Source organism: Myotis davidii, unplaced genomic scaffold (assembly GCF_000327345.1).
Source record: "Myotis davidii unplaced genomic scaffold, ASM32734v1 scaffold217, whole genome shotgun sequence".
Taxonomy (NCBI): domain Eukaryota; kingdom Metazoa; phylum Chordata; class Mammalia; order Chiroptera; family Vespertilionidae; genus Myotis; species Myotis davidii.
Genome location: NW_006290034.1, coordinates 5,443,964 through 5,455,600, shown reverse-complemented (window position 1 = coordinate 5,455,600; position 11,637 = coordinate 5,443,964).

Below are 11,637 nucleotides of genomic sequence, written 5' to 3'. Positions count from 1 at the left end.
TCTGGGGAGGGTTGTTGAATTTTCAGTTTGTTTAGCTTCTTACGTGCTGTTAGAATCTGGTGATAATTTACATGCTCCTTACATATGCTGGAAAGGAAACCAGAAGTCAACTCGATGCTCATTGAAAAACCGTAGGACTCTTAAAAATGGTTAAAAGGTACATTTTATATTATGCATATTTTACCCCAATAAAAAATGTTAAAGTAATTTTAAAAAATGAGAAATTATAAATGGGGAATGGAGTGCAAGGAATAAGATGATTTTCCCGTATGCTTGCAAGATAGCTCTACTTGACAATGCCAGCCACACATCAAATTAAACATATTTGAATCCCTTTAACTTACTTTGTCTCCTATGTTTTGTTTTGTTTTTTAAAAATATATTTCTATTGATCACAGAGAGGAAGGGCAAGAGAGAGAGAAACATCAATGATGAAAGAGGATCATTGATCGGCTGCCTCCTGCACACCCGACACTGGGGATCAAGCCTGCAACCCACGCATGTGCCCTGACTGGGAATTGAACCGTGACCTCCTGGTTCATAGGTCCTGGTTCAACCCCTGAGCCACACCAGCCGGGGTTGTTTTTATTCCCCAATCCTATGTTCTTGCTTTTCATTATGATGCCCCCTTTCTGTTGGCCGCCCATGCTCTAACCCGAGAGCTATCTTGGACCAGGCTCTCTCCCAGCCCGCCAGTCTGTTTGCCTTGTTATGTCCGTTAGGTGTCCATTAGTCGGTGGTACATCCCTTTTCTCTGTCCCTCCTCTCCTGTTTCTCCCCCTTTCGTTACCAACTGACAGGACATTTGCAATTGCTTCCTAACATCTCCCTCCCTTAGGAATCAGACCAACTCAGTGCTTTTGCTGAGTCTTGGTTCCAGCAACTCTCACCTAGATTCTCACAAGGAAAATTATGCTAAGGCAAATCCTGGCTCTGCCGCTATCGCCATTTGACTTCCGCATTTCATACTTCATCCCTGTGACCCTCAGGCCTCATTTGCGAAATTGAGGCAATAATAATCCTCGGCTCACAGAGCGACTGTGAGGACTGGAAAACGCCACGTGCCGGGCACTTAGTCTTAAACGCACCATCTCTTACCCTCATTGAATGGGACACTGTGTCTCAAGGGCTTGGCGTGGTGCTGGGTGCGTGCTAAGCGCCCCGTCATTGCCGGCTGCTTAATACCATGATTCCTCGTCTCCGTCCGTTCTAGGCACCGCTGCCTGTCAGATTGTTTTCCTAACCAGCAGTTTTGATGACGTCTATTTCGAGCTCAGAATCTTTCTTTGACTCCCTCTTGCCTGCAGAAATAAGCCCGAACTCCTTTGCCAAGAATCCTACGACTTCTTGATGGGTTTCCTGTTAGCTTCCAGATTTTATCTCCTGAATTCCTCTATTCACAGGCACACATCTCTGGGTTTCCTTCCTCTTTAGCTTTGTTTAAACTGCTCTCTCCCTGGAATGCCCTTCCCCCTCCCTCTGCGCGGTAAATATTTGCTGAGGAAAGAGATGTCCTCTGGAAAAGCTCCCCGCTCCCCCACCCCAGAAGCCAGTTCTTACCCCTGCCGCATACCCGTCCTGTGGGGGAGACACACGGGCAGGTTATGTGTGTGTGCAGCAGGCTCTCGGTGGGGGACACGTATGTACACATGGAGAGGTTTCAAAGAAGTCACCTGGCTCCACAGGCCCCTCCCCCTCCTGAAGACCGATGCCTGGAGGTGACATTGCTCAACTCCTGGTCAGTGAGCCCGTCAGTTCAGAAGACAGTATTTCCCGAGCACCTGCCAAGCGCTCTGCAACTTGCTGGGGACTGTGGGTCGGAGTACGGGTGAGGCCATCTGGCCGGAGGAGAGAAGGCCCCTGTGACAATGGCAGACCATGCACAGGAATTCGGAATCCGGTTCCAAGGCCTGTGATGCCCAAGAGAGGTCTTTGACCAGAGGAGCCTGTGCACTTGGCAAGGGGTCAGAGGGACTGCAGGCAGCTGCGCCTGGGGAGAGAGCCCCCCCGCCCGGGGTGCATGCCTTGGGAATGTATGGTATGCTAAGGCAAACATCTGGTGTGCGCTCGCCCGGGAGATGCAAACTAGTGAAATTCTCTATTCCTGTCAGGAGCCAGGCGGATTTCTGAAAACCACTGGTAACAGCTGTCCACACCCAGCGTAGCCCATCCAGTCCAGCACAAGTTTAGTTGTTTAAAATGCTGAGACATTTTTAAAAAATATGTTTCCATTGATTTCAGAGAGGAAGGAAAAGGGAGAGAGAGATAGAAACGTCAATGATGAGAGAGAATCATTGATCGGCTGCCTCCTACACAGTCCCCATTGGGGATCGAGCCTGCAACCCAGACACGTGCCCTGACTGGGAATCGAACCATGACCTCCTGGTTCATAGGTTGTCGCTCAACCACTGAGCCACGGCGGCCGGGCGAGAGTTTTATCTTTTGATGAGAAGAGCCAGGTGCTCATTCTGGAAAGCCGACAGCACATTTACTGGAGATGCAAGAGTTCCTCGCCTTGAAAGTTAAGACCTGAAGGCTCACCCAGCACCATTCTTTTCAACATGGCATTGGAAATGCTGGTAATAGCTATAAATATAGGAATTAAAAAATTACTACTTCTTGGTAGTTGACATGATTATATACCTGAACGTTCCAAGAAAAGCAGCCCCGAAATTACTAGAAATAATAAATGAATTCAGCAAAGATGTAGCCAAAAGAAACCCACATCGCATAATTGCATTTCTGTCAGTGAAATAGGGTTATGTTAATAAAAACATAAAATAAAAATAGAGAAAGATTCCATTTATAACCACAAACCAACAATAAATTTACTTGAGGATTTTCTTTGAGCCATGAGATCTATTCCAAGAATATTATTAAACCGTAGCAGGAAAACTAAAGGAGGATGTGAACAAACAGAGAGAGATACCAGATCGTTGCTGAGAAAACAAAGCTTCATCAATGTGACCAGGCTTTCAAAGTGAACAGCTGTAATGCAGCGCTAGGTTAGAGCCTTGCGGAATAATTATAGAAGCTGAATAGGTGATACCAATTTTATAGAATAATAGGAAAAATAAGGACTCTCTCACAGGATTTCAAATGCCTCACACAAAAGCATTTATCAAACTATAGGCCCACAAGCAGGAAACAGATAGCATGGACCACCTTCCTGTGGTATGTAAAGCATCGTAAGCTTAAAACAGGACCAATTCCAAATTGCAAACTGTTCCTCCTACCGTCTGATGCGTCTCAGTCAATGGCAAGTCCACCCCTCCAGTGGTCTGCCCCAAATATGTGGAGTCGTCCTAAGGTCAAAAATAGATCCAGAATCGACCACTGCTCAGCCCCTCACCTCCACTGCCCTGACCGAGGCCACCACGGCCTCCTGCCCGGACCACTGCCGGAGGCCTCCTGACCGGTCTGTGGGTTCCGCTGCGTTCCTCCAGGCTTCCTCAGCACCACAGCCCGAATACCTCAGGCCCCTTCGTCCTCAGGAAACTTGGCATTCCTTGACAATTACTGTTCTCTCCACCGGAACCTTCTCCCCCGCCCCCGCCCCCCCCCCAGGTATTTGCATGCTTGTCCCCTCCCTTCCTTCAAGTCTGCTCAAATGTCACTTCCTTACATTCCCCATTGAAAATGTCAACTTTTCACCTTCCTGCCAGGCTTCCTATCATTCTTTCTTACCTTACTTGTTATTTATTTATCCATCTATCTCTATTCCTAAAATTTCTCTCTCTCCCCTGACTCTTCCAATAGGATGTTCGTTTTGTTCGCAGTTGTATCCTGAGCACCTAGAACAGTGCCTGGCACATAGTAGGTGCTCAATAAGTACTTGCTGTGTGAATGAAACAGAAAAGAAATTCCTACTTTATACAGTTAATTTACAACAGAGAAGAAACAATACAATGCAGAGAGATTTCATTGCTAGCTAACTGTTCAGGCAATGGGATAATAGAAAGAAAGTTAATTACTCCGGATTAATACATCACATCGTCTATGTATATAAAAGCCTAATATGCAGTGTCCCCTCAGGAGTTTGACAGACCAGTTCAATCGGCTCGCTATGACATGTGCTGACCACCAGGAGGCAGTGCGGAACAAAGGAAGGCCCCGGCCGGCAGCTGGCAGCGGCTAGGGACCCTACCTGTGCACGAATTTCATGCACTGGGCCTCTAGTATGGAATAAATTGTAGATGGATTGGAGTAAAATATACACTAGTACTCTTAAGAATGGGAAAAATAACATGGCTACCTCATGTTTGAAGAGGTGATAAATATTGAAGAAATGAAAAGTACTGTTAAAGACAAGTTAGGAATATATAAAGATTATTCTAAATTTATGGTAGATACATATAAAACAAGGCTATAAAAATAAAAGCTATGTGAAAAATAGAACTACTCAAAGTTTATTTTGAAATAGGAAAGAATTGATACAAATATGTAGTTCATGTCTCAATTCCAAAGGAGATAAACAGTTTATTCCCAAATAAAAAGAACAAAAGTACATCACATAGAAAAAGATACAGCCCTGAAAACAATAAAGAAAAGCATATCTAAACAACGCTAAGGTGTCATTCTATATAGAGAACAGCCTGACAGCTGTCAGAGGGCAGGAGGTCATGGGGCTGGGTGGAAAAGGCGAAGGGAGCCCTGGCCGGTGTGGCTCAGTGGGTTGAGTGTTGTCCTGTACACGGAAAGGTAGCAGGTTCCATTCCCCGTCAGGGCACATGCCCCAGTTGCAGGCTCACTCCCTAGTAAAGGACATGCAGGAGGCAGCTGATCGATGTTTCCCTTTCATATAGATGTTTCTCTCTCTCTCTCCCTTCCTCTCCCTCTAAAAATTAATTTAAAAATCTTAAAAAAGAAAAAGATGAAAGGATTAAGAAAAAAAATCCCCAGACACACAACTCAGACAACAGTATGGTGATTACCAGGAGGAAAGGCAGGAGGAGATAGAAGAGGGGATAAATGGTCATGGAAGGAGACTTGATTAGGAGAGGTGAACACAATACAATATACAGATGGTGTGTTATAGAACTGTACACCTTAACCCTTTTATTAACCAATGTCACTCCAATAAATTCAATAAGGGGAAAAAAAGATATCTTTCTAGAAACTGTTAAACCAGTAAAAACAAATAAAAATGATAAACTTCGTGTTAACAGTATTGTGGGAAAATAGATTGCTGGTGATAATATGAGTTGGTGTAATTCCTTAAACAAACAATCTGGTTATGTGTATTACAAGCTATAAAAATGTTCATAGCTTCTGGACTATTAATTCCACTTTAAGAAACTTATCTACAAGGAAGTAAATAAAAAAATTAAGGAAATGGGAAGTGATCTATTTTCTGTGGAGTAACGTGAAAAATTGGAAACGGCCCAAGTGCCAAACAACAGAGACATTTCTAAGCAAACATTCTTATAATAGCACAGCAGACAATTAACACGGACAATGTGGGGAGTTTTTTAACATGTGACTATTCAGTGTGAATGTCAGCACAGCAGAGGACCTTGCGAGATGCTGAACTTGAAGTGTGATCGTCCTGTAATCTCGCCCAGCTCACCTTTGGGTCAGAAATCGAATCTCCAGGCAATGCCCCCAAGACTAACTGATTGGGCAGGCGGAGAACCACCTGACCCAGGGTCAGGCCAACTCTTCAGACTGAAAAAGCTAAGAAACTTCCTGGCGAAGGCTGTGGCTAGAAGTTAGGATTTAACTTAGCTCTTAGGGGCCGTGACCTTGGCCTCCTGGACACGCTTGTCATGCAGCAAATGAAAGGGAGGAGCGCGGCTGGACAGGGAAGTCTGGAAGGCTCGGAGGCTGAGCCCAGCCTCATCTGTGGACCCAGAGCCCTTTCTCTGCCTACGAGGCAAGATGCCTGACAGCTCGAAAGAACACACATCAGGGTGGAGTCCAGCTCACAACCCAGGTGACTAGGAAGACAGGTGTGTTGCCTCGCCGTGCGTCAGACAGTGAATTCTGACTCCGCTACTTATTAGCTGAGGGACCTTGGGCAAGTCACGTGCACTCGCCCTGGGTAGGTTTCTCCTGGGGAAACTGTGGGAGGACAGGAATACCCACCTCACAGGGTTGGTGTGAGGATCAGGTGCGACAAAGCGGGAAACACACCTACCTTGCCACTCTTGTCGTTATTATACACGCGGGGTGACTTGCACACACAGCTAAGAGCCTACAAGCACAGCTCAGCGAATCAGAAAGGGCTGGATCACGTCAGAGCAACAGGACTGGATGGCCGGGAGTTACTGAACCAAGTGAGAGCTCACCCAGGCTCATGCTTTTGGTTGCTGATGCTCATTCGGGAGGAGGAAGAAGGAAGGCCTTTGAGGAGATGCTGGCTGGCTCGGGGAGGTGGGATGGCTCTGAGAGCTCTAGGCCAGGTGGGCTGCCAGGCAGGACTCGCCCCTCACCAGAGGCCTCCGCAGTCAGACTCCCTGTCCATTGCTTCTTGCGACAGAGGGCTGGTCCTACAGATGCTCCACATGGGACCGCGGGGGGCTGGACGCGGATGCCTCCCGGGCCCTGCTGTGGCAGACAGATCCAGGAACACACCCAAGAATTTAGGAAGTGGATAGAGCTTCCCGCCCTCCCCCCATCAGCGACAGCCTGCTGATTGGTTGAGAGCGGGTAGCGTCGAAATTAAATCCTGATGCTCATGCGTTTCCCTGGGAACAATTACGGATTTGGCTGCCGGGGCAGCGTTGGGCAGGCCAGGGTTGGGCAGGCCAGCAGAGAGGCTGAGCGCAGGGCGTGCGGAGAGGGAGCAGTGTCTCCAGGGTCCTTCATTAGCTTTGCTGGTTAACGTGCTGCGTGACTTTCTCCTCCAGGCCCCCAGGAGAATGGCGCTGAGAACTGACTCATCTTCTAAGGCTTTTTTTGAGGTTAGATTCCGAGTTCTTTGGAATGCCGGCCTGGGATGGTCCTGCAGACAGGCGCCACCCGTAGACACCTCCTGACACCTCAACGTCAGCCCCGTGAAATGGGTCTCTGACGCTTCACCTCCAGGGTGACCAGAGAATAACTTCGTGTGGTTTTTAGTCCCGGTGTTTGTGCTGCTCTGGCACAGCAGCGATGGGAATGAATGCCATCTGCTTAGGGAAATAAGGGGGCAGAAGGGATGGATGCCCTCTTTTCCTGTTGGCACAGCGCGTCCAGGCGTCAGAAGGGAATTCACCGAGAGGGTGCCACTTGAACTGTTAAAGCCTCTTACCTAGCGCCCAGGTGCGGCGAGTGGAGGCATCGTCCAGGGCCCTACAGTCACGCACCGAGCCAACAGGATGGAGCGCCTGCGCCGAGCTGGGCCCTGTGAGGTGGGGATCCGAGGAAGCTCCTTTCCTCCCGGGCTCGGTCCCGCAGGGGAGAACTGGCATAAAAGCCCCGGTACCATGCCATCGGACCCCCATTTAACCTCCTTGGGGTTAGTTCTCTTTGTGTCAATCATAAAAAGAGCTACTTCCCAGACCAAGTGATAAGACACAAGCAAAATCGAAAGACTAGCTGAGTCCTAGTCTTTCTTCTTCTTTTTTAAAAATTAATTTTAAAATATTTTTTTTTATTGGTTTCAGAGAGGAAGGGAGAGGGAGAGAGAAACATCAATGGCAAGAGAGAATCACTGATCGGCTGCCTCCCGCACGCCCCCTACTGGGGACCGAGCCCACAACCTGGGCCTGTGCCCTGACCGGGACCTCCTGGTTCATAGGTGGACGCTCAACCACCCAGCCACATGGGCCGGGCCCAGTCTTTCTTCTCAACCTGCAGCTTTCCCTGGGCTGCCCGTGTCCACCACCAGCACCTTCGAGAGGCCCCTGGCTCCTCACTAAGTGCCCAGAGTTGAGCCCAGGCTGTGTGGCTCCAGTCAGTCTCCTCTCACCATCAGGGCTGTCAACAGCAGGCAAGTCCTTATTAGTCTTTTCTTTTAAAAAAATGCTGCTCAAGTAAAAAAGAATTTTTTTAATGGGAAAGTCACTCCTTGTCAAATCATTAGAAAAATGAAGAGAATAATTCCTGGGCCAGATGACCCGTCATGTTGAGCCAGGGAGTCCGCGCTGTGCGAGCATGTTCTATTTGGACCTCGGCTGATAGCCCCGGGTCGGGTTACATCGCGCTGAGAAAACAGTAAAGAATGTTTGCCCTGGAACCAAAGTCCCAGCGCAGGCTTTGGCTCCTGGTTAAAACGAGGAGGGAAATCATCGGCCGAGAAGTTCCTCTTGTCTTCTCTCCGGCGTGTTCCCTTCGGCCCCACCGAGGCGAGCCGAGTGCCTTCTCCGATTCAGGAGGTGGCCGGCTCTGGGGATGGATTTCAAGTCCGGGGAGGGGGTCGGCCAGGCGTGGTCCCTCTCCCTCTGCGTGCCACCGTGTCACCGTTTGAATCAAAGGGCTGTGTTTTTAAGGAAGATTTTAAAGCCCGTTTCCGATCTTTCCTCCTCGGTGTAGTCTTTCCTGATTGTTGGCTAGAACGACTCTCTGTGTCTTCTTTTCTTTCTGTCTCTTTATGTCCCTTTTTCCCTCTTTCTCCCTTCCCCACTCCCTTCCTCCGAGGGCCGCCCGCATTCTGTGTCTCCCAGGACAGTTCAGATTTCAAATATTTTGCACCACGATCCCTACATTAGAATGTACTAGAAATCAAATATTTTGACAACCAAGCAACAGCTCCTGAAATATTTTTGTATCCTCCGCCCCCACCCCAGTAATGAAACAGCAAACACTCGCGTAGTGCTGTTTTCTAGGACCGTTTAGAGACAAGTCCTACTCTCATCCCCGATTTACAAAAGAGGAAACCGAGGCACAGAGAAATTCAATGACCTGCCCAAGGTCACCTTGGTCAGATCTTGTGGACCAATTTTCAGCTCAGAAAATAAGGTCCCCATGGTCACCTGTCCTGTCTCTCTCCCAGCTCCAACCTGGTCTGGTCTGAAAGCTTTGCATATCCATGTTTTTCTTCTTCTCACCGACAGAAACATGGTTATAGCCACGTGCCCTAGAATGTTTCACCTTATCTGCCATATGCCTAGTGGAAGCTCAGCGAGTACTAGTGATTGCTTAATCAGCTCAGAGAAACATAGCAGATTACAACACAAGGCTATCGACATGGAATTGCAATGATATGGGAAAGGGTTCCCGATTATGATATCAAGTACAACATTGATATGAAACTGTATGTACAATGTGATATCAACTATGTGAACATGTAAATATACGATTCAAAGGCTGGAAGGAGATACAGCAGAATGTTGGCCGTTGTGACCGCGGAACGGTGTGGCCAAGGTAGTGATTTTTATTTATTTATTTATACTTTTTTTTTTTTTTTGAAGCTTTTTTTTTTTTTTTTTTTTTTTTTGCCTTTTCCCACTTCCCCGTAATCGGCTTGTGCCAACTTGATAAATAGAAAAAGAAACGTTTTAAAATCTATCATCCACTTAACGGGAACCAGGAATAACACGGAAGAGACTGGTTGGCTTAGAGGGTGACCCTAGTGATTTGTGGTTTCCCGGGAGTTGAAATGCATGAGTGGAATTTGGGTTGTGGTGTGACTCTCACAAGCACTGTGTGTGTGTGACATCTATGCCGCAATCTAATGGTATGATGGTATATATGTCAGGACAAAATTTAAATGATCATTTATGAGTGAGGAAACAACCAATCTCTCTCTCTCCTCTCTCTCTGTCTCTGTCTCTCTCTCTCTCCTTCTCTCTCTCCCTCTCCCTCTCCCTCTCCCAGGAACTTTGACCCCCAGTCCCAGAAAGGATTAGAGTGTCAGAGCTAGAAACAGGCCTCCTGGACCTTTACGTCTAATCTTCTTTTCACGTAGATCAATGTCTGATGCCTGCTTTAGGGACACTGATCTGGGCTAACCTGGACTGGGAAGCAGACGGTTGAAACCATGAACGGAATTCTCACGCCTTTCTTTGTCGTCTGGTTCTTCTGTCCTGGCCGAGGGACCCCCAGCATGCCCTAAGGGGGGCTGTGCCCTGGCCTCGCCCTGCTCCGCGTGCTTGGAGCTGCCCCCGGTTGTCCTCGCTGCTGGGGGACGGGACGGTGTCTCTGCAGTGTGAGGTCCTGTGATGGGTGATGTGGAGGAGGCACAGGTGGCGGCCTGGGCTTTCTGGAGACCTGCGCCCACTGACCAGGCGAGCTAAGCCCAGGGCTTCTCCGCCAGCCTCTCTGATAAACTGTTCTCCCCCCACGTGACCTGCAGACTGGTCTTTGTAACCAACATCAGCATTCAGAGACGTCAAAAGCCAGTCGCCAACTAGCCACTGACCCGTCATTTGTTCATGTGGTCACACCGCCTTGTGCGTTTGCAGGTAACACTTTGTGGTCCTGTGGATGACTTCGGGAAAATCACAATGTGACACATGGGAGTTTCACAAATTATGTTAAATTATTTTTTCTGATTATAAAAGTCATATGAACATATTATTAAAACTTGAATTCTACAGAAAGAATAAAGAAAATACATCCCCCATAATTCTAAAGCCTCTATTAGCATAATTGTTTTTTTTTTCTTGCAACTAGTGGTTTCTTTTCATCCTTTTCCTCTGTATAAAATATATGCCACACCATATGAGTTTTTTGATTCCTGCCTCTTTTCTTAACATTATATAATAAACATTCCCCATATCGCTCAATATGTTTTGAAAACGAGGATTATTAATGACTGCATAAAAGTCCACTGTCACAGTGAACTGCCGTGATGTGGCTCTCCCCCTGGTAGCAGGCTTTTAAACGCTTCCAAGTTTCACAGATAAAAATGTCGCGAGGACAAAGATGATCTGTCTTCTGAACTTCCTGATCATTGAACCTGATCATTGAACCAGATTTAACCGCCCATTTACAAAAACAGAGGACACACCAGCGACACTATGGCCCTGCAGTCAGAAAAGTCCAGATTCTGAGAGGCTATCCCGCACAACCGAACCATTGTTTTCAGCAGATAAACTGCTTGTAGGGGGCTTTCAAAGGAAAACACGCAGAGATGGCATTTGAATTCCCTCACCATTTCTCTTAGCAGATAATTTCTACTGTTTTCTTAATGGTCACCCTGGGAGGTACCATTAGCACCTTAGGTTATAACAATCAGTTAAATTAACATCAATGTAATTCTGATGGCATACAGGCTCCTTCCTGGACTCCTCATGGAGACACCAGGCTCAGCCCAGGTGCCTGCTGGCAGCGACCTCTCTCTCCATGTGGGCTGTCCTGTGGTCCTGGACCAGGGGCGGCCACAGCAGCCACCTCTCCATGTGGGCTGTCCTGTGGTCCTGGACCAGGGGCGGCCACCGCAGCCGCGGCCCTGCAGGGCACTGGGAATGAGCTCTCTGCCTGGTCACTGTGCCCGGGGCTTTCCAGGCTGGCGTGGCCCTCCTGCTCCCTCAGCAGTCCCAGCATCCAGGGCAGCAGGGCCTGATCCACCCCCTCCCAGAAACTGGAGCCGAAAACCGGGGGACAAAAGCGCTGCTGCTCCGGCAGAGGGCACCTCACCCGAGCAGGGAAATGGGGGGGCCCTTTCCCCAGGCCGCCAGTGCTGCCCGGGCCTCGGGGCTGCCTGGTCACTGCCCACTCTCCGGTGACTTTCGTGTCTTGTTCGAGGGGTTGTCAGACGCCCATCCAGAC